We start from the raw sequence: 24,877 nt of genomic DNA on the forward strand, positions 1-24,877 counted from the left end.
TTCTACAACAATTCTACAACTCATGAAAACTTGCAAAACTTGTTTATTCCGTGCTCAAGTTGGCTAGTATGGAGAGAACATTATGGGAAACGATGATAACATTCTGGATGAAACAAATAAACATGATTTCTCTCCAAGTAACAAGGTGAAGCGTTTTTCACATTGAAAAACGTGTCCAACATCTCTTTTTCTAAGCTTATCTTCAAGGCACATCAGGTTCTATAAATAGGGGAAGATATGAAGGTTTATGGCAAGAGTTTTGAAAATCAAAATTAATCTTACATAAGTGAAATCATCACTACATGTAAACTCTTCACAAACAACAAACTCCAAGCTCTCTCACTCCAACTTTGGAATATACTCATTTGAAGTTGTTCATTAGAATCTCATGCATGAGTTGAGAAACATCCTTGATCCAAAATCATTTTATCATACACAATTCTATTTACTTCTCAAGTCCATTCGTTACAACATTTTCTGATAGAATTGTATCAACCTTTCTTATGCGAAAGCAATGAATTGCCAAATCATGACGAGGTTGATAATACAAACTGTAATAGACTGATCTTGTGTTATCAATAAAATATAGTGTTGCTCAGAAGTTTATGATAGGTCGATACTATAAGGGAAAATCTCACACGAAGTGTGAGGACTGGAAGTAGCCTGCTTTGAGTGAACCATGATAAATTTCTTGTGTGATCTTCTTACCCTTATCATTTTATTATTTCCTTTAAACACTATTCCCACACTATCACTATCATAAATTCTATTAATAACATATCTAGAATATTCTAGTCCTAATTCAATATAACAGGTTAATATTTATATTTATGTAGAATATTTTGGTCCTTAATTAATCATTATGGCTAAATTGGATTTTTGACCCCTTAACTATTTTGCTAGTATCGTTTTGGTCCCTTGATTAAAATTTGATTTATTTTGGTATCTTAAATTTCTATCTGTTACACATTTTGGTCCTTTCCGTTAGTTTTAATTCAAAAATGTTAGAGTTTCTTCAGTTTATTCTGAAATTTTTCTGGGATTTTGGTTGTGGAAGGTTGATGGAGATGATATGAAGATGAAGAAGAGGGGAAGAAGATGAAAAAACCCTAACGTTTTTGAATTAAAACTAACGTAAAGGACCAAAATGTGTAACAGAGAGAAAGTTAAGATACCAAAATAAATCAAATTTTAATTAAGGGACCAAAGCGATACTAGCAAAATAGTTAAGGGACCAAAAATGTAATTTAGCCAATCATTAATATTGTTTTATCATTCTTGCTCTAAATTAACCATATAACTATTATCCAGAACACTTTGGTCCTTGATAAAACAGCTACTTAATATCTAGGAATTTTACCCTTAATTGATCATTAATATTGTTTTATCATTTAACTTCTAAATTAACGATATAACTATTATACAAAACAATCGGGTCCTTAGTAAACTGCTTAAATATTTAACTATACTTTATTCAGAATATTTTAGTCCTTGATAAAACAACTTCTTAATATCTAAGACATTCTAATCTTATTTGTCTAACCTTTACCTCAAATTTTCTTGAGTATATAAAGGCACATACCTTCGCCAACTTCCTATAACATCCCACTCATTCCATGGTCGAACCATGCACAAAATGGACAGTCTTCACTGATGGCTCATTCAACAACAGGGGAAGCAGAGCAGGGCTATTCCTCGAAAGCGACGAGGATCTCGTGGTAGAGGATTCACTTCAATTGCATCAAATATGGAGGCGCAAGAAGTCAAACTCCAAACTGATTCACCTCATCATCTAGCAGATAAAAGGCGATGCCAAGTCAGCTAACTAGCTAACACCAGAACCTCCGGGATCATTCACTCTTTCATACAAGAAACTCTCGACACCCCAGCTACTCCATACTGGTTTCCACATTTGGGATAATTGATGGGGATGTAGAATGGACATGGATGACCCCCATCGTTGAATACATCAAACACAATACTACCGTAAGATCAAATCAATATGACATCCATAAAGAAGAAAGCTTGCAGGTGTTGTAAAAACTGCTACAAATACCTGCAAAACAAAATTGGTGAGAAAGTCTGAGACACGCTGATCGCGCTGTCCTCAAGGATTTTCCGCGTATAATACGCTAACCCCCAGGATTTAACAGACTCTTCTTGATGGTAATCAAGGATACAGAACTAGCAAGAATATAATTTAATCAGGAAGATGAAACCCAAGATGTGTATTAGCTTGATGAAAATTGATTTTGTATTGGTAATGTATATGTCTAAAAGCATGAAAGTGAGGATAATTTTTTTTCGATGGAAAACACGTGAGGGAGAACTCTTATTTTGTTTCAATACTGATCAGCAAAGAGTAGTTTAGAGCTTTTCTATATATGCCTTCAATATATGCCAGAAGGAGACGTTGTCCATTAATACTATTCCATTGACCAAGTAAGCCATAATTAATTTGTGGTCATATCAATATGAAACAAAGTATGAAAATTATAACTTTTGAAATATAACAAATAGTATAAAAATACAACAATCCCCCACATATTTCAAAAGTTCAAAAATTAGTTTAGAAAACACTTTTTGGGTTTACATCTTGGATGTAATGCATCAAACTGGTGTAGCAAGCTATATGAACCAGTGCTAGAATGATAGTACTTAACACACAGTGAAATTGGTGTAGCAAGCTATATGAACCAAAGACACTTATGTATGTTAGCGGTCTACCACTCGCATCACACCCCCACAATTCTTGCCGTTAACGCGGTGGTGCGCTAATAGGCCGTGCGCGTGCCTGGTTATTTCATGAGTGCTCCAGAGATTTCGCCAAGATCTCATACAAGCAGCCCCACTTGACACTCACATAGGTGATTTCATCAAGTGTATGCTACAAATCATACACCACCCATAAGGGATATGAAATTCATTAAAAGCTACAAATGCTTATCCTCTCAATAATGCAGTGTCTAGCACTTCTCACTCACACCATAGGAAAGGGACGTAAACAAAAATTAATTATCTAATTTTTGGTGCTAGCAGAACTAATAAGTGACTTGTTCTTACCCATATGAACCTTATTCATGGGATCTCCAATCACAAAGGTTGGGTTCCCATCACTTATTAATTTCAAGTGGCTTTAAGTCCCATTCCCCTCAATGTGTCACAAATTATTTTCCTCCCCAGGGGTTTTGTCAAAGGGTCCGCTAAGTTCACTTCTGACCTCACATAATCGATCGATATTGTTCCATCTTTTAACAGCTGTTTTACCACATTATGTCTCAATTGAATATGTCTATTCTTACCATTGAACGATTTGTTCTTTGCCACGGCTATTGCCGATTTACAATCACAATGCATTGACACTGATGGAGTTGGTTTTATTCCTAAAGGAATATTAGCTAAGAGATTTCTTAACCACTCAGCCTCACTACCAGCCAATTCTAAAGCTATGAACTCTGATTCCATAGTTGATCTAGCAATTATGGATTGTTTGGATGATCTCCACATAACTGCACCTCCACCAAGTGTAAATACATAACCACTAGTAGATTTTGTCTCATCTGAATCAGAGATCCAGTTAGCATCACTGTATCCTTCTAACACAGCGGGGAATCCACTATACTCAATACCATAATTCATGGTACCTCTTAAATATTTCATTACTCTAGCAAGTGCCTCCCAGTGATCCTGATTAGGATTATGTGTATATCTACTCAATCTACCTACTGCATATGCAATATCAGGACGAGAAAAATTCATCAAATGCAGTAAGCTCCCAATAATTTGGGCATATTGAGTTTGATCAACAGGATCACCTTTATTTTTCTTTAAATGAGAGTTAGAATCATAAGGGGTACTCACTGACTTAGAGTCATAATGACCAAACTTTCTTAGAAGTTTCTCAACATAATGTTCTTGAGATAGTATTATACTATCATCCTTCCTTATGATTTTAACTCCCAAAATTACACTTGCTTCACCCATGTCTTTCATATCAAATTTAGAAGCAAGAAAAGACTTGGTTCTAATCACAATATCAATACAAGAACCAAAAATGAGCATGTCATCAACATATAAACTTATAATCACACATTCATTGTTCACACATTTAGTGTAAACACATTTATCAACTTCAATTGATGAAAATCCATCACTAATCAAAACTTGATTAAACTTTTCATGCCATTGTTTTGGTGCTTGTTTCAAACCATATAATGATTTAAGAAGTTTACAAACTTTATTTTCTTGACCAGAAACTACACATCCTTCGGGTTGTGACATATAAATTTCTTCCTCTAAATCACCATTCAAAAATGCTGTTTTTACATCCATTTGATGAATAACAAGTTTATAAATAGAAGCAAGAGCTATTAAAACACGAATTGATGAAATTCTAGTCACAGGAGCAAACGTATCAAAGTAATCAATATTTTGTTTTTGAGAAAATCCTTTTGCTTTTTCTACTCAATTGATTTCTACCTCAGCTTTGTATAAAAGAAACTTATCAAACGCTTCATCTTTATGTTTCAATAAATAAACTTTGGTGTATCGAGAAAAATCATCTATAAAAGTTATATAATATTTATTACCTCCTCTAGACATAGTTTTCTTTAAATCTCCTAAATCAGTATGAATTAAACTAAGAAGATCAGATTCACGTTGCACAGACATACATTTCTTTTTAGTCAATTTTGATTCTAAACAAATATCACATTTACCAGATTGCATATCATTTAAAGTAATCATGCCAAGACTTTGCAATTTATTAACATAAGAAGAATTAACATGTCCTAATCTAGCATGCCATATATCATATGAATCAATCAAGTAAGCAAAAGAAGAAACTTTATAATTCATAATTTCAGAAATATTAAGTACAAAGAGTCCTTGATCAAAATAGCCTTTTCCCACAAATTTATTTTTCTTTGTCATTACAATCTTGTCAGATTCAAATGACACATTAACCCCATTCTTTACCAACAAGGGCACTGAAATTAAATTTGTACTTATACTAGGTACATGAAGTACGTTAGTGAGAGCCAAAGTCTTTCCCGATGTGAGTTTTAAAAGAACTTTTCCTTTTCCTGAAACTATTGTAGTTTTTGAATCATTGAGATAAACAATTTTTTCATCATCCTCTGCAATAGTGTAGGAGGTGAAAGCACCTCTGCTTACACATATATGCCTAGTAGTTCCAGAGTCTACAATCCATTTACTCACATTGGTCATAATTTTGACATGAGAAATGACCGCAACAATTATATCATCTCCTTTAGCTTCAGCCAAATTGACTTTAGCTTTCGGAGGATAGTCATTTCTCATTTCAAGACTTGACTTTCCACTAACGCAAGACATACCACTTCTTTTAAAATTGGCGTTAACAACACCATTGAAAAAATTTATTTTATGGTTATTTTGATCAGACTCTTTGATAGATCTCTGGCAAGTGCACCAAATACTATCGAAGTAGTAAAAATATCGATCCCACGAGGACTGTTTTTAACTTCAATAATTCAATTTCGTTATATAATTAGGATGTGTAAAGTTTATTTTTAGTTTGCCACTAGGCAGAAGATTTGGTTTGATTTTATGAAATCAAATAAAAGAGAATAAAGATTTGATTAAGAAAATATGAGAGAAAGATGAGATCAGATCCGTCGAATCCTCTAAGTTCCCCTAATTGGTCTACTACACCTATTTGTTATGAACCCTCTTCTAGTTTACGATGATTAACAAATTAGCCCTAATCAATCCCTTGAGTTAGGACCCTCTTCTTAAACTACAGCCCCTAATTCCTTAGGTGGTCTAATAATTCTTGAAGGTTTTACCGAACGTTAACCTATTATCACTAACAAACGATTATCTATTCCTAGACTAACCCTGTTTATTAGAACAATTCAATTAGGTCTAAGTCGAAAGCCATGGTCAGTGGTCATTCGTTCTCACAAAATCAAGTTATATGTGATCAAGATATAAAAAGCATTAAGAACAATTGAATTGAATAAACTAGAATTGAATTCATAAACAAAATAGAGTTTCACAGCAACATGTGTCAATTAGGGTTACAAAGATTCATCTCGGATCTAATCTCTAAGAGATTTAGCTACTCATAATCGAGTTTACAAATAGCATAATCAATGAAATAATTAAAACATACATGAATTGGTAAAAGGTTGAAGAAATTGCCCTTTTAGCCGTCTCCGATGTCTCAAAATCGCACTTTGCTCTCCAAAATCGTAACCCTTGTTCTTCAGTTTGAGTGCAGTATTTATAGAAGTCATGGGCCTGACCCATCAAAATCGCGCCGCGCCTTGTTAATTGGCGTGCCGCGATTTCCTCTTTACAGGAAGTGTGTATTTTTGCTTCAAAAATCGCAGCACGGCTTGAAATTGGCGTGGCGCGATTTCCTTCGAACAGACTTCAACATTTAAGCTTTTTGCACTCCAGAACAGTAGAAATTGCATAAGAACTCTATCAAAATGTCACAATAAGTCCCTAATATTACGTAATGACAGAATGTCATCACAACCCCAAACTTAAACCATTCCTTGTCCTCAAGGAATTTGCTTGCAACAGTGACAAACGACAGTAAAATAACAGTTACCTGACAAAACGATAGTACCCAAAAGTTCATTCTCCTTCTAGCTAAAGATGAGCTAGTTTGACTTGTTCGCATCCACCAATTCACAACTCCTCGCATCAAATTGAAACAGGGTTCTACCAGTCGACATGCAGGTCTACATATTACCATACGCTTGAAAAGTTTCTAAATACCAATCAAAGTCAATATCATTACACACTTTTGAGGTCTTTAGGGTTATAACGGGGCTTAGGTGAAAGGTGGGATATATTTGGATAAGTAGGCTACAAAAAAAATTTGAGTTAGGCATTCCTACGGAAGTTAAAGCACAAAATTCATTCCTTCATTCATTCACCTTGTGGAAATACAATCACTGCAAAGGTACTAGAGAACATTTTTAACATTTAGGGACACTCGAGTTTGAAGTTACTCGGATTTTAGATGTTTTGTCCCTTTTTCATCATTCAATTTCTTCTTGTTTTTTTTTTGATACACCATTTTTGTGTGTATTTTGCATGTCAATTTCATTTTTGTTCTCTAATTCTCTAGTACCCCCACCCCAAACTTAGTTGGTTGCAAATTCCAATAGCAACCCCAAACTTAATCTTTAGCAACATTCTACAATGCCTTAACTCAGAAATTCATTAAGGGACAAGTCCTAAAGTCTCTAGGCTTGTAATGTAGTTTGTCACCGAACAAAAAGTTCTAATCCTACCGGCTCACAATTGGTTAAGAAAGGATAAATTTAACAAATTAAAACAGGGTAGGCTTCAAAAAGGCTCACAGGACCAAGCATTTTTGCCTCAGTGTGTAATTGACAAAGACCAATCAATAATAGAGAAACAATGCAAGTTCTAGAAATGTAGTTGCATGGAAAACTAATCTAAATATAAGTAAATTGAAAAACAAGATTTGGCAATGAACCTTATGGCTGAGATTTCTGGGAGTATGTGACTACCTAGCAACGCCGTACACTTCGCCTTTGAATCAAGTCACCCCTCCTTTAGAACTTTTGGAACACCGTTTCATCAAACAACTGTTACTAAACTGGAATAGGTCACATGAAACAAAACAAATTCATTAATAATAAACAAGTGCAGGAGAAATTACAATAGGGAAATAAGTTCAATGGACTTCGACATTAAAAAGAAAATAAAAAGAAAATACACCAAAAGAAAAATTACTGAAAATAACATGTAGTGGGTTGCCTCCCACCCAGCGCTTCTTTATCGTCACTAGCTTGACTGCTAAGGATTCTCAGAGGTCCTTCAGAATGAGTGCCACCCTTCCTTTTGGTAGGTCACCACCTAGGTATGGTTTAACTCTTTGTCCATTTACTTTGAAACTTCGATCTCCTTCAGGTGTCACTAGTTCAACAGCTCCATATGGTGACACACTTTTGACCAAGAATGGTCCAGACCATTTTGATTTGAGCTTCCCAGGAAACAGCTTCAACCTAGAGTTATACAACAAAACTAGCTGTCCACAGTTAATATCCCTAGGCACTAAGTTTTTGTCATGATACCTTTTTGTCCTGGCTTTATAGATGAGCGCATTTTCATACGCTCTAAGCCTCATCTCCTCAAGTTCATTAAGTTTCAAAATTCTTTTCTTACCAGCGGCTACTTGATCAAAATTTAAGGCCTTAATGGCCCAATAAGCTTTATGTTCTAGCTCGACTGGAAGATGACATGCCTTCCCATATACTAACTGATAGGGTGAGAACCCAAGATGGGTCTTAAAGGCTGTCCTATATGCCCACAGTGCGTCATCTAATTTCCTAGACCAATCTTTCCTATTTGACGCAACTGTCTTCTCCAGAATCTGTTTCAGCTGTCGGTTTGAAACCTCTGCTTGACCACTAGTTTGTGGGTGATAGGGAGTTGCAACTTTGTGCTTAATGTTATACTTTTTGAGCACATTTTCAAGAAAATTATTGCAAAAATGCTTCCCCCCATCACTGATCAATACTCTAGGGGTTCCAAACCTAGTGAAAATATTCTTTTGAAGGAAGTTGACAACCGTTTTGGCATCATTAGCAACACATGGTATCGCTTCAACCCACTTTGTGACATAATCAACACAGACTAGAATATGGAGATAAGAGTAAAAGGAAGGGAATGGTCCCATAAAATCAATACCCCAACAATCAAATGGTTCAACTTCAATGATTCCTTTTAGGGGCATTTCATTCCTCTTTGATATGTTACCTGTCCTTTGGCATCTGTCACATCTTGTGACAAAGTCGTGGCAATCTTTGAAAAGGGTGGGCCACCAGAATCCACTTTGCAAAATTTTTGCAGCTGTTCTTTCTCCACTGTGGTGGCCTCCATAAGCTGAGCTATGGCAGTGCCACATGATACTATGTGCTTCCTCACCTGCAACACAACGTCTAATCAAACCGTCAGTACCTACCTTAAACAGATATGGGTCATCCCACAAGTAGTGGTTTGCATCTTTGAAGAACTTTTTCCTCTGAGGGTAGGTCAGATCATCAGGAACTATGTTGCCGGCCTTAAAGTTTGCCATGTCAGCAAACCAAGGTCTTTCTCCAATAGCAAACAGCTGTTCATCAGGGAACTCGGCCTTGATGGCCTTCTCCTTCTTTGTTACCTCATCATTCTCCAGCCTTGAGAGGTGGTCAGCTACCACGTTCTCGACTCCCTTCTTGTCACGAATTTCAAGATCAAATTCTTGCAATAATAGGATCCACCTCAACAGTCGAGGCTTTGAATCCCCTTTAGTTAAGAGATATTTGAGAGCTGCATGATCTGTAAAAACAATGACTTTGGAGCCTATTAGATAAGAACGAAATTTTTCCAATGCAAAGATTACCGCAAGCAACTCCTTTTCAGTTGTGGAATAGTTAACTTGATTTTCATTTAAAACCTTGCTTGCATAGTAAATTGCATGAAAAAATTTGTTCTTGCGTTGGCCTAGGACTGCACCAACAGCATAATCACTTGCATCACACATAAGTTCAAAAGGTAAATTCCAATCGGGTGCAATGATTATTGGTGCAGTCACCAACTTGTTTTTAATCAAAGAAAAAGCATTTAGACATTCAGAATCAAAATTAAACTCATTTTCTTTGACTAAAAGGTTACAGAGGGGTTTGGAAATTTTAGAAAAGTCTTTTATGAACCGCCGATAGAAACCGGCATGCCCCAAGAAACTCCTCACTCCTTTAACATTGATGGGTGGAGGAAGTTTCTCTATAACCTCTATCTTGGCTTGGTCTACCTCAATGCCTTTAGCACTTATTTTATGCCCCAAAACTATACCTTCAGTTACCATAAAATGACATTTTTCCCAATTCAAAACAAGGTTAGTTTCGGTGCATCTTTTAAGTACAGCATTTAAATGGAACAAGCATTGATCAAAAGACTTACCAAAAACAGAAAAGTCGTCCATAAATACCTCAATGTTCTTCTCTATCATATCAGAGAAGATGGAAAGCATGCACCTTTGAAAGGTTGTCGGCGCATTACACAGCCCAAAGGGCATCCTTCGATAAGCAAACACTCCAAATGGACAAGTGAAGGCAGTCTTTTCTTGATCTTCCGGAGCCACTGCAATTTGATTATACCCCGAATACCCATCCAAGAAGCAATAAAAGGCTTGGCCAGCTAATCTCTCAATCATTTGATCCATGAATGGTAATGGAAAGTGGTCCTTTCTTGTTGCGGTATTCAACCTCCGGTAGTCTATACACATTCTCCAACCAGTGACGGTGCGGGTAAGTATCAATTCATTTTTTTCATTTGCTACCACCGTCATTCCTCCTTTCTTGGGTACCACATGAACTGGACTCACCCATGAGCTATCTGAGATAGGGTAGATCATACCTGCATCTAGTAACTTCAGCACCTCTTTCTTCACCACTTCCTTCATTGTTGGGTTAAGTCTCCTTTGAGGTTGAACTACCGGTTTGTATTCAGCCTCTATGTGTATTTTATGCATGCAATAAGCTGGACTAATACCCTTCAAATCAGAAATGTTCCACCCCAAAGCTCCTTGATTGTCTCTTAACACCCTCATTAATTTTTCTTCTTCCAAAGGTGTCAAGGTATTGCTGATGATTACTGGTTTAGAGGCATCCTTAGTGAGAAAAACATATTTCAAGTGAGAAGGGAGTTCTTTTAATTCTGGATTTTTCTCTCCTTCTCCACTCAAAATAGGAGCATCCATAGAGTGCTTACCCCTTAATTCTTCTATTTTTACCGGACCCAACTCTTGCTTGCTTGCTGCTAGTTGCTTCACACAATCACTTACTTCAAGATCTTCATCATCTTCACCTTTTGCTATAGATTTCACAATTGCACGTTCAAGAGGGTGTGTTGGTTGATGTTCACAAGAGTCATCTTTAACTATTTCTTCAACAATGTCAATCCGGTAACACTTGGGATTTTCATCTTTGTGCTTCATGGCCTCAAATATATTAAACACTACTTGCTCCTTATGAAATCTCAACATTAGCTCTCCTTTCTCAATGTCAATCAAAGCACGGCCAGTTGCAAGGAAAGGTCTTCCTAGAATGAGTGGCATATCCTCATCTTCAGCCATATCTAAGATCACAAAATCCGCTGGAAACACCAAGTCATTAACCTTGACTAGTACATCTTCAAGTATACCGAAGGGATAAGAGATCGACCGATCAGCTAAAGTAATGGTCATTCTTGTTGGTTTTGGTTCCCCACACTTAAGCTTCTTCATCATTGAGAGTGGCATCAGATTTATACTTGCTCCCAAATCACATAAAGCTCTACCAATGTCTACCGGTCCAATTGAACAAGGGATAGTAAAAGCACCAGGATCCTTCAGCTTAGGTGGTAGCTTCTTTTGAAGAATAGCACTACAATTCTCAGAAAGTGCAATGTTCTCATCATCCTTAGGCTTCCTTCGTTTAGTCAACAAGTCTTTCATGAACTTAGCATATAACGGCATTTGATCAAGGGCTTCACCGAAAGGAATATTCACCTGAAGTTGTGAGAAAAGTTGCATGAACTTCTTGAATTGGCCTTCATCCTTTTCTTTCTTCTTCGAAAGGTGAGGGTATGGAAGCTTCACATATGATGGAACAATTTGTGGTTTATCTCCATCTTTCAAAATTTGACTCTTCGACTTCCTCAAGATTGAATCTTCATCAATTAACTTCTCACTTTTTTCTCCCTCTATTTTTTTCTTCCTTTCGTTTTCAACTACACCCTCATCATTTTTTTCCTTTTCAACTACACCCTCATCATTTTTTTCAACTACATCATTCTCCTCTACCTCAACTACTTCATCAACTTTCTTTGGAGCTTTTGGAACTAAAGGTGTCAAAACCTTTTTGCTCCTCAATTCAATAGCATTACAAGACTCATTCTTAGGGTTATCTTTAGTGTTACCTGAGAATCCGCCTTTGTTTTGTTCAGCCAACTGCTTAGCCAATTGCCCCAGTTGAGTTTCAAGCATCTTCCTAGAAGCTTCATTGTTCTTTCTTTCAGCTTCTTGACTCTTCTTCATCTCTTCAAAGTTGCCTTGAGTCATCTTCATGAAGTTCATCATAGTTTCCTCAAGAGCTGATGGCTTCCTTTGTTGTTGTTGAGGAGGAGTGAGCATCTGAGAGTTCAAAGCATTGTTATTTGAGTAGCTTAGATTGGGATGCTTGTTGATGCCTGAATTGTAGTATTGATTCTGCCTTTGATAACCTCCCATGAAGTTAGCTTCTTCATTTGATCCTTCCGGAACACATTCACCGTTGGGATGTTCTTCACCACATAAGTCACATTTGATTGCAGCCACTTGTTGTTGCTTTTGAGCCAAAGTGAAGCCTTGAAACTCCTTAGTTAGAGCTTCGATTTGTTTATTCATAGCTGCTTGGTTAGCAAGGATAGCAGTTTGTTCACTCACCCCAAACACTCCTCTTTCTTTCTTTTTAGCTTGATCACGATACTCATTGCCAGCCATGTTTTCAATTAGAGCTTGAACTTCATGATCAGTTTTGCTCTTGAGACTACCTCCCGCGGAAGCATCTAAGAACATTCGAGTGTTTGGTGTTACCCCCTCAGTGAAGATTTGGAGGTATTGCTTCTCGGTGAACTCATGATTAGGGCATCTCTTGAGAAGCAAATTGAATCGCTCCCAAGCATCATACAATGATTCACCTTCTCCTTGCTTGAAGTTAGAGATCTCCATCTTCTTGTCCCAATACTTAGACATAGGGAAGTATTTCTCCAAGAACTTCAGCTCTAACTCTTCCCATGTTTGGACAGTCCCGTTCGGTATTGTTAGCAACCAATCTTTTGCTCTTCCCGTCAAGGTGAAAGGAAATAGCCTTAGCTTCTTTTGTGCTTCAGTCACGGTGGCAGTTGCACACAAAACTCGCAGGTTTCAGCAAAGCGGCTCAAGTGTTCATGAGGACTCATAGCTTCAGTCCCATCGAATTGCTTGTCCCTCAAACCGTTGAGGACAGTTGTCTTGATGTCGAAGGCTACGGGGTTAGCTGGTTGAAAAGTGTGGGTCAGTTGACCGCGATGAGTGGCTAACCCGTAGTCTCCTAGCTTAGGTCTCGGTGGTACAACTCCTTCTCCTTCCATAGTTGCAGATTTAGGAGAAGAGACTGTTTCAGATTCACTTGAGAGTTGTTCCGGTATTTGTTCTCGAACACCCGGTGGAACGGACTGAGCTAACCTTTGCGATCGGACAGCTTTCCGAAGTGCTCTAGCAGTCCTTTCAATTTCTGGATCGTACTCTAAGTCGTCTGAGCTCTGTTTACCTCGCATAAACAGCAAAATACCTTAGTAGCACTGCACAACGCAAAATAATCAAGTGAATATGAAAACAGAAAAATAAAAATAAAAAAAAAACAGAAAAGTAAATTGCAAAAACCCTAAATTATAACGTAATTGCCTTGTTGAAATAATTCAACAGTCCCCGGCAACGGCGCCAAAAACTTGATAGATCTCTGGCAAGTGCACCAAATACTATCGAAGTAGTAAAAATATCGATCCCACGAGGACTGTTTTTAACTTCAATAATTCAATTTCGTTATATAATTAGGATGTGTAAAGTTTATTTTTAGTTTGCCACTAGGCAGAAGATTTGGTTTGATTTTATGAAATCAAATAAAAGAGAATAAAGATTTGATTAAGAAAATATGAGAGAAAGATGAGATCAGATCCGTCGAATCCTCTAAGTTCCCCTAATTGGTCTACTGCACCTATTTGTTATGAACCCTCTTCTAGTTTACGATGATTAACAAATTAGCCCTAATCAATCCCTTGAGTTAGGACCCTCTTCTTAAACTACAGCCCCTAATTCCTTAGGTGGTCTAATAATTCTTGAAGGTTTTACCGAACGTTAACCTATTATCACTAACAAACGATTATCTATTCCTAGACTAACCCTGTTTATTAGAACAATTCAATTAGGTCTAAGTCGAAAGCCATGGTCAGTGGTCATTCGTTCTCACAAAATCAAGTTATATGTGATCAAGATATAAAAAGCATTAAGAACAATTGAATTGAATAAACTAGAATTGAATTCATAAACAAAATAGAGTTTCACAGCAACATGTGTCAATTAGGGTTACAAAGATTCATCTCGGATCTAATCTCTAAGAGATTTAGCTACTCATAATCGAGTTTACAAATAGCATAATCAATGAAATAATTAAAACATACATGAATTGGTAAAAGGTTGAAGAAATCGCCCTTTTAGCCGTCTCCGATGTCTCAAAATCGCACTTTGCTCTCCAAAATCGTAACCCTTGTTCTTCAGTTTGAGTGCAGTATTTATAGAAGTCATGGGCCTGACCCATCAAAATCGCGCCGCGCCTTGTTAATTGGCGTGCCGCGATTTCCTCTTTACAGGAAGTGTGTATTTTTGCTTCAAAAATCGCAGCACGGCTTGAAATTGGCGTGGCGCGATTTCCTTCGAACAGACTTCAACATTTAAGCTTTTTGCACTCCAGAACAGTAGAAATTGCATAAGAACTCTATCAAAATGTCACAATAAGTCCCTAATATTACGTAATGACAGAATGTCATCACTCTTTGTTATCGTACCTTTTCATTGCAGCTTTGTTTTGCACCATATTTTTTTCGAGCAGCCATGAAAGAAGGAAAATCCTTGAGATTGTTGTAAAAACTGCTACAAATACCTGCAAAACAAAATTGGTGAGAAAGTCTGAGACACGCTGATCGCGCTGTCCTCAAGGATTTTCCGCGTATAATACGCTAACCCCCCAGGATTTAACAGACTCTTCTTGATGGTAATCAAGGATACAGAACTAGCAAGAATATAATTTAATCAGGAAGATGAAACCCAAGATGTGTATTAGCTTGATGAAAATTGATTTTGTATTGGTAATGTATATGTCTAAAAGCATGAAAGTGAGGATAATTTTTTTTCGATGGAAAACACGTGAGGGAGAACTCTTATTTTGTTTCAATACTGATCAGCAAAGAGTAGTTAAGAGCTTTTCTATATATGCCTTCAATATATGCCAGAAGGAGACGTTGTCCATTAATACTATTCCGTTGGCAAATTAATACAAATAAGTTACAAATTAAAACCATTTTACAAAACTGATGGAATGGAATAATATAGGCATATAGATGTTTGCAATTAACTCACTCATTGACCAAGTAAGCCATAATTAATTTGTGGTCATATCAATATGAAACAAAGTATGAAAATTATAACTTTTGAAATATAACAAATAGTATAAAAATACAACAGCAGGAACTTGGTAATAGAAGACAAGTTATACAACGGAGGATTCTCCATTCCCCTCCTTAAATGCTTCGATAATAGGGAAGTTGCATCCTCCCCAAAGTCTATGAGGGTATATTATCAGGATAACAATTGGGGGGCTTGGCTTTGGCCAAGAAGGTCCTAAAGGGGGGATACTATTGCCTGACCATGACCTATCCCTCCTAGACTAGGCTCACCACTTTGATAGCACTATGATGCTTCTAAAAAGGGACCATGGACATATAAGGACCTTTTCCCCGGGCTCCAGGCAAAATAAAGTTACTTATCTTTGACGGCGAGTATTGCACAAAATGGATCAAAGTCGAGCCCATAGAAAAGATCACACCGAATGACGTTATCAAGTTCTTCAAGAAGAATATCTTGGCCTGTTGTATGATCCCGCAATCTGTTATTTATCACAGACAACATGAACCAATTCGCAAACAACAAAATAACTACTTAAAGACCTAGGGGTCAAACAACATTTTTTGTCCGTTGAGCACCCTCTAACCAATGGACAGGACAAATCAGCCAACAACAGAGTCCTCCTCATGGGGTTGTAGAGAATATTATAAGGCTTAAATGGTATCTAGGTCGAGGAACTACACCACATACTTTAGACATATCGAACTATTGTGCTTTTGACTACATGAGAAACCCCCATTAAGAATCACTTATAGTTGCAATAAAGCAAATTATAGTTGCCAAGTATAACAAAAGGTAGGCCCTATAAAATTCCAACTTGGGGACCTGGTCCTCTGAATAGTTGATGTCGGAGGGAAAAATGGCAGAGAAGGAAAATTAGGAGGTTCCATATAAAGTAAAGATGAATATGGGCAACAGAGCCTACACCCTTGAAACTCTCCTCGTGAGAATTGAAGAGAATAACTTTTCACAACAGCATTAATACTATGGATGATCATAACACATGAACTTCATATGCATACTTCAGTTGCAGTCTGCATTGTTTGATTTATAGTGAGTGTATTTTTTGTATTCAGGTGAAGGAAGTTTTCGAAATATGGGAAAAACTAGGGAGTAGACATTAGTTGTTCATGTCAATATCAATTAACTTTTTTTTATATTAGTTGGTGAAGGCAAAGTTTTTAAATTGAGGATAATTATCATTCGTGGAAGTGCATCATGATCTAGAAGGCGGAGAAAGAGTTTGTTTGAGGAATATTTCATGCCAGTAAAGAAGATTTTGATGTTTCTAATGACTATATTGTAACTTCTTGCAAATAATCAATCATTTTTAACTTCTCAGAGATAGTGGTCATACATTTGTAACTTCTCATATCCATAAGAATTGCGTAGTTTATTTTTTGTCAGATAGCCTAGTGGCTAGAATTCACCTTAGGTGAATAAATGAGGTGTCCGGGGTTTGAACCCCAACCCTTGCATATAATAATGCATTGTTCTACCAACTGAGGTATGCTCACGGGACAATTGCACACGTTTTATAATGATTAAAAAATTCCATTTAGATTAATTATCGGATAAATAAAAGTATAAATTATTATGTGCCAAAAAAGAAATATATTTGCTTTGTAATAGTATACTATTAAATATTATATTTAAACTATTTAGGATTTAATATAAAAAAAAAAAAACCCCCACAGTTTGAGTATCCATTTTCGAGGAAAAAATAAGAAAAAAAAACAGAATATTTTATAGTGCTTATATTTTTGCTTTTAAGAGTGCTTATTAATATGAAACACTATTTTATACCAATTTTGGATAACGTTTAAAAAAGAAAGTTTTATAGAAATACAGTGTACTTGTACACAAAAATTTCATAATAAACCAGTTTCTAACAACGCATATTGATAAAATGAGCTATCTTAAGATACCTTGTTATAGCAATTTAAGGTTAAAGCGCTATCAAACACCAACTTTAGATAGATCTTAGTAGGGAAAGCCCTATCTAAAGCCATTATTAGTAGCGTTTTTTACTTATTTTAAAGCACTATTTAGACCTTTAAAAGCGTCATATTACATTGCACTTTAATTTTAAGGCCCTTTTTTTTGGTGTAGTAAAGCAAAAATGATCTAATATGATTGTTTTCCCTGTCCATAAGGTTTTGAAAACGAATTGATGCTAAAAAGAAAAAGAAAACAAAAGAGTCATGCCACTCATGACCTACTTCAAATAATAATTTCTTAGCCCTAACATGATTTTATACTACTCCCACATGATAAAGCATAGATGAAATCTTATATATGTTTGAGTTTTGTGGATAAAAAAAGGTGAGTTGGAGAAGACGTCTTATTCAAGACGGTCACATAGATTTTCTAGTTGAGATTAATCATTGACAAAATACTTGGTAGGAAAATATTGCTGCTACATCGTCCACGAAGGAGAAGCTTAGTAACATGAGATGGAACACCAATGAAAATGAGGTTCATAATTTGATCTCTGGTACTAATAAATTTTTCTCTCCACACAGACTGACCAATGAGATTTGCCTATACAAAAAATAAAATAAAAATTGTAGCAACAATATTACATAAGTTTTTCCTTCAAAAAAAAATTACATAAGTTTTGGCGTGTTCGCACGTCCTATGTGACAACATATACACTAACCTCAAATTTGATTCGTCGCAACTTTTCACAATATTAAAGAAGACAACTTAACTATATCTACTACAGCTTTGACATTTTTTTATTTTTTTTTTTATGAAAAGTTAGTGTGAGTTCCTCGCAGACATCTAGAGATTGGAAACCTCAAGTCTCATTGGCATGCATGATTCGATCTTAAATTCTTATGAGATATGGGTTGAATCCTTATCAACCAGATCAACCTTCACTAACCATTTTAAAACCTTAATCTCAAATATCCTGAAACTTCCGGCTAGAAAACAATCAATTCATAAAATTATAACAAAATTTGAACTATATCCCATTTTTTATTGTTCAAAAAAAAAATGAATTTGATCTATAGGCTAGCTATATCATCGTGATTACTCATGTCATTCAAATTTGCATTCTCTTTCCTTATACACCTTTCTTGTAATTACTTGATAAGTCATAATTTATGTGGTTTTTAAGTGTTTATTTCAATAGAATTGTGTGTGTTTTAGTCTCTTTATAGAACTAGTTTACTTCAAAAGCTCGTGTTTTATTTTCAGGACAAAAATGATGTTGAACAAGTGAAGGATTGAAAGCATGGATGAAAAGTCAAGAAAAAAAAAATCAAGTTTTGGAGCACTTTTCAACAGCACGGTCGTGCCCCATTCCGTGCTAGTCGTGCGCCACTGAAGGCCAAACCGTGCACAACAGGTGCGAACCACACGCACGGACCGTGCGCATGCCACGCACGACCGTGCGCCTCTCTAGTGGCCAGTTCTGGCCGCTTTCTTATCAGGCACGGTCGTGTGCCTCACAAGCACGACCGTGCGCGTCTCTCAGGCATATTTTGCTGTTATAAACTCTTGGTTTCTGCCCATTATTGCCATGTAATGCGAGTTTAATGCCTTGTCTAAGGTTATAGGCTATATATAGGGCTCATATTTGACTTGTAAAACATCTTGGATCATTGAGAACTTATTATACATTTGCAATCAAAGTCATCATTTGGGTTCTAAATTTTTGCTTTATTTTTCTGCACTTTTACATTATTGTTCTCTATTTCCTTGCTCTTTACATTCTTGCAATTTATATTCAACAATTTATTTTAATGTCTTTATATTCCATGTCTTTTATTTTATTTCCTTTGTCTACAATGAACATGAGTGAGTAGACTCTCATGCACTGGATTGTTAGAAAGTCTAATGACTAAATCTTATTCAAACCAAGTCTAGAACCTTATTTTATTTAAATTCTTTTCTAATCTAATCTCATCACCTTTAAGTCTTATTTCAAATAACAATTGAAGGATCGAAATATGAAGATTGTTATTGGAACAAATGAGATTAGACAAAGTGAGCAAAACATGAGAATAGTTTTGTGAACTTTCAGACAATAAGATTCAAACTTAATGGGTTTCAATAACAATCAACCATGAAAATAGGTTTGATTGTTATGGAAATACATTCATGTCTTCTGAAAAGAAACATGAAATACCTATGAAAATCTTATCTTAAGAAAATGAATTTAACATAGAATAAGGGACTAGATAAGGAATTTGTTTAGTTTTGTCATTAAGATCGACCACAATCCAAAGGCTTTTTATTATATCTGAATTTTAATCAAAGAAACTGTTGAACTTCTAAACTTTAATCATTTTAGCTAATTACAATTGAGAACGAAATCAGTAATTACTTAACTCTCTCCGGAACGATAATTTTTACTACTCGATAAGAACCGTACGCTTGCGGATATCGTGTCATTACTCTATTATGTATCTTGATCAGTAAGTTGTTTTATAGAAATACAGTGCACTCATGAGCCAAAATAAAGATGAAAGCAAATAACAAATGAATATGATTTTTTTAACCATCTCGTTCTTAGGAAAAGGGGCTTAGTAATTGGAATTCGGTTGAAAGGTAAGTAAATGAATTAAGATGAAATGATAGTTTTATTTATATTTGCAATTTAAACAACAAAAGTTTACAATAACAAAGACTAAATTTGTGATTCACTCCGAAAAAAGAAGAAGCTAGGCTTTATCTTTATTTTAAATCTTTGCTTTGAGACCTATTCTTCTATTTTGCGTAATAATGATAATAATGATAATGATATGTTCGACTTCATGTGTGTTGCTGGTTGAATTAGGAATCACATGTGCTTCCCACCATGCAGACATGGGAGGCCCCTCTTTAAAGCTAGGTGTTGAAATTTTATACCCAATTTTCACAAGAGTTCAAAGCTTGAATAGGACATTATCCGCTCTTTCTCACTAGATTTCTTTCTTTTTAATCTCTAAACCCCCTTTTTTTAAAAATAAAAATAAAAATCTTAAAAGATTCATTCCCGTATAAGATAAGCTTAATTGTCTTATTTTGACAAATGAATTTAATTTTGTCTTACACACTTTAATTTTAAATAATACTCACATATTATAGCAACAACTTTTGTTTAGATAAACTAGGGAATGTATCCTTTCATATTTTCTCTCTCATCTCATGTTTTCCAACTGTATGATCAATCACACCATTATATGAAAAATGTGAGATTAATTTTTTTTTTTTTTTAATTAAGAGCATGATATAATGACATCAAAAAGACTAGAAGATATCTTAACTATGTTTGCATCCATTGTAGCCTCTAATCTTATATGAGATTTGCTAATATACACCCATTTGTGACCATTCAGTTGGATAATACATCTTTAATTATCGATTTCTCGACCTCTTGTAATTGCCGATACTTTTTTGGCGGGTATTTCTTGGTGGCCTCAAAGTTGTATGATTATCGGTACCGTTTTAGGAAAGGCTAAGGGGCGCTATTGATTTAATATAGAGGATGAGGTGGAGATAGGTAAATTAATGGTTTCTGAAGAGAGTGATATCGTTGAAAAGAGGCGTATGGAGTCTTACGAGGTTGTCTGATGATAGTGGAGTCCTTTAATGTTAGAGGTCTAGTCGGTAGGATAAAAAGAGTAGGGTCATGTTTATTTTATTGAATCATTTGGAAACTAAGTTGGAATTTTTCTATGAGGCGCTTGTTTTCTATTTTTGGGGGAATTCTAACTATGATTAAAGTTTCCCCCGTCAATTGGAAATAGTGGTGGGATGTTGTCTATTTGGTGTAAGTCTAAATGTATTCTTTTCTTCTCGTCTCTGGGACAAGGATTTCTTGGGGTGTGTTTGGAGTGGGGGTATCTAGAATTAGGTGTTGTGTTGTTAGTATTTATTCTGGCTACATTCTATAAGAGAAAAGATTTATGTGGATAGAGTTCATGGCTGCTAAAAGCTCTTTTGGTGGTGATATCTGGTGTGTTTTGAGGGATTTTAATTCAGCTCTGATTCCTAACGAAAGGGTGGGTGCTCCAATACTCTTGCTATGGATTGTGATCTTCAATGGCCGAGTTTGGTACTTTTGTCAACCAGATGGCTCTTATTGATCTCCCCTGCTTCGCAGGCGCTTTACTTGGGTTTGGCCTCACATAACGGCTATGAGTTGTCTGGATCATATCTTCATCTTTGAAGGTTGGTGGGATTTTAAGGGAACACATACCAATGGGCTCTCAATAGGGATGTGTATGATCATTGTTCGTTGGTTCTTTGTTACTTCTCTCAACTTTGGGGGTCCTAAACTCTTTAGATTTACTGGCTGGACCACCCTGGCTTTGCAGATTCAGTGACCCAAAATTGGATTGCCATCAATCACACAAAGTTGATGGTGTTCATTTTAAAGGAAAAACTTAAGATTCTTAAGGGTATTTTGAAAGACTGGAGCATGGAGACCTTTGGTACTCTTGACTTCATATTAGACCAACTTAGGAATAGTGCTAAGGACTGGATGTTTTGGTTGAGGATAGACACTTGTCTCCTGGAGAGGTGGAGGTTAGGAACCAACTTTTGGCCAATGTATGGTCCCTCCTCAAGATCAAAAATTCCCAATTGTTTCAAAGTCAAGAGTTAGATGGTTGAAAGAAGGAGACACTGACACAATCTATTTCCACTCATGCGTGAGGAAAAAGGGAAGGAGGAATTCTATTTTGGCGATTTGGGTTGGTGATAGATGATGAAGGATATGGTAGAGGTTAGTTCATAGGTTGTTAATTTCTTTACTAATCACTTATCTGAAGTGGGGCAAGATTAGCTAACCATAGATGGAATAGATTTTAATCAAATCTCAATTATTGATGTTGATTTGTTGTTAAACCCTTTTCTGACTTCTGATATTGACGAGGCAGTCACTAGTGTGAACGGTAATAAGAGTCTAGGGCTTGATTGTTTTAACCTCTCTTTTAAAAATATTTTGGCACCTCCATCCATCTAGGGGACTTCCATCCATTCTCGCTGCTTGGCTCATTTTATAAGTTTGTAGCTAAGGTATTGGCGAGGCAGTTAATTCCTATTATGGATAAAATCATATATGCTAACCAATCTGCCTTTACTAAGGGTGGTCAACTTATGGATGGGGTGGTCGCTATTAATGAGATTATTGATCTTGCTCGGAAAGACCGCAAAGAGTGTCTAATCTATAAAGTGGATTTTGAAAAAGGCATATGATTCGATGAAATGGTGTTTTTTTAGACTATATGATGAGGAGGCTTGGGTTTGGTGAGTGGTCATGTACTTATATATGTGTGTGTGTTTTCACCGGTAGTCTGTTCATGTTTGTTAATGGATCCCCCACACAAGAAATTACTATCCATAAAGCTCTTAATCAGGGGGATCAGCCGACTTCTTTTCTCTTTCTACTTTTTGTGGAAGATCTAACTGATTAAATTAGGATAGCATATGAGTTAGGTGAATTTGTTGGGTTCAAAGTGGGTAGTGATGGTTTGGAGGTGTCCAATTTGCAGTATGCATATGTCACCCTCCTAATCAATGAAGCTTATTTGGAGAACTTATGGACTATTAATATCATACTTCATTGTATTGAACTTGCCTCAGGTATGCGGGTTAATTTTGCATAGAGGTATGCTTCAACTAAGACCTTTTGTCATCTTGGGATGAGTGTTGAACCCTTAAGGTCTGCTTTGCCTTGGTGGAAAGGGGTTTCTCTGCTTGGTTACAATGTGGAAGTCTCGTTAGATTGGTTTGGGAAGGCGTTGTCTCGATTAGTCCAAGATGGAAGGAAGACGTCTTTCTAGGGTGATATTTGGCTAAGACATACACCTTGTTGGTTGCGCTTCCCCAAGTTTTTCCAAGTGTTTGAGCAGTAAATTAAATATATAGGCTCGATGCAAGACTAGAGGGGCGTCGTTTGAGAGTTGGACATGCTGTGGCGTCGACCATTATGTGCTTGGGAGCATGAGGTTGTGCATGAGTTATTTGCTCTACTTTAAAGGGGCATTTATTGGATGGAGTGGATATTGGTCTTAGAGGCACTCCCCGGATTGGAAGTACTTTGTCTGTTCAGCTTAGTTATCCCTTTCAATAGTCGTAATTTAATCTAGAGTGAGGTCAGAGTTAGCTAGTAACTCTCTAAATCTGGTTTGGCATTGTTGGGCTCCTTGTAAAGTTCAGGTGTTTCCCAGGAAACTCATCATTGACAGGGCCCTAACGGGTCCCAAATCTCTTTTAACTTAAGGTGATATCTGACCCGGTAAACAATTTGTGCCAGCTTTGTGATGGGAGTGTGGAATCGGTGGATCATCTGTTTGTTACATGTGGGGTTGCCTTCAAGTTTGGTACTGATTATACAGGTTGTTAGGGTGAGAGTGAGTTTTGCCGTGTAATATGCTAGACTTGTTCCAAGGGCCATCAAACCTTAAACACTGAAACCCGTAGAAACTCTGGTAGATGGTTGCAACTGACAGCTGGAGAGAAATGAAACCAAACCTCTGAGAGAGTAAGAACCCACATGTATGTACTCGTATGATCAACATGCGCAACTTGACAGCTGGTAGATAGTAAAACTCCACGAACTCATCACTTAGATAGAAAACACTAAAGGTTGAATAATACATGACTATTAATTAATTCCAACAAATGAATAGAGGAGATTAAAAGAATCGTATCCGCCGCTAACATTATGCAATCAAAACAGGTAAATCTTGCTATGTTGCAAACAAATCAAATCGCAAAACCCCTTTACCCTTTATCTTTTATTGTTTTATTCATTTTTATTGTTCCCAAATAAGTAAAACGTATTATCTAGTTGGAACGACAATCCATGTGGATACGATATTCTACTTACACATTATTACTTGGTAAATGATTTGGTACACTTTTCTAAATCTAACCATCACCATCCAAAAGGAAATAAAGGAGTGAAGGTTCAAGTTAAGTTTTTCCATGTTATTTGGGAATGGTACTAAAATATAGTCATTTCGATGCAAGATGTTGTTGATGGACTACAAAAGTATATTCACAATTCTTTGCGGCATTCTTGAACGATATCAGATTTTTGAAAAAACAAATTGATTATTATGTCTGATTAATACATGAACAACATATAACTCTCACATCCAGCAATGTTTATATATGAAGCAACCTATTATTTGTCCTTCGATTCAGATTTGAACAACATACAATGAAGATACCAAAACAAATTCATACAAAGTTCTTGAATCACACAATTAAAAAAGAGGTCAAATAAAAATTCTTACACGGATTTCCGTTAAGGAACCAATGAACCTTGCATCCCCAATCCTTTGAACCACATTGCACCAGCATCATCGATCCATTCGATAATATGATGACTACATCAGAAGAATGCAGTTTAATTACGAATCAAACCTTTAAAAAATAAAGGACTTGTAAGAACTAACAAATATAAATAGAAAAAAAAATAAAGGAATAAATAATGTCATCCCTTAAAATGATATCATTATTTGTTGCTGCCTAACACCATGATGTATACCATCAATTCTAGAAAAATAAACTTCATATACTACTCACAAATAATTGATGCTTAATTTAGATGTTTATGTCATAAATAATTAATTCACAAACCTAAAGTTACAGAGGATAACCTGATAAGCTCCAAACCAC

The 24,877-nt window shown here is 36.1% G+C and overlaps 1 long non-coding RNA gene and 1 other non-coding gene across 2 annotated transcripts; one reads left to right on the forward strand and one right to left on the reverse strand.

Annotated features, from left to right (window-relative positions):
• Positions 1-1,226: 1,226 nt before the first annotated feature.
• LOC146905304 (uncharacterized) lies at positions 1,227-16,558 on the reverse strand. Its single transcript, XR_015017743.1, has 2 exons — positions 14,632-16,558; positions 1,227-2,056 (listed from the first exon to the last, which is right to left on the reverse strand). It is a non-coding gene; the product is annotated as an uncharacterized LOC146905304 (long non-coding RNA).
• LOC146905305 (small nucleolar RNA R71) lies at positions 12,663-12,769 on the forward strand. Its single transcript, XR_015020931.1, has one exon. It is a non-coding gene; the product is annotated as a small nucleolar RNA R71 (small nucleolar RNA).
• Positions 16,559-24,877: the final 8,319 nt, after the last annotated feature.

This window comes from Medicago sativa, chromosome 7, assembly GCF_051527215.1.
Source record: "Medicago sativa cultivar Bolivia chromosome 7, Bolivia_mono, whole genome shotgun sequence".
Classification (NCBI taxonomy): Eukaryota; Viridiplantae; Streptophyta; class Magnoliopsida; order Fabales; family Fabaceae; genus Medicago; species Medicago sativa.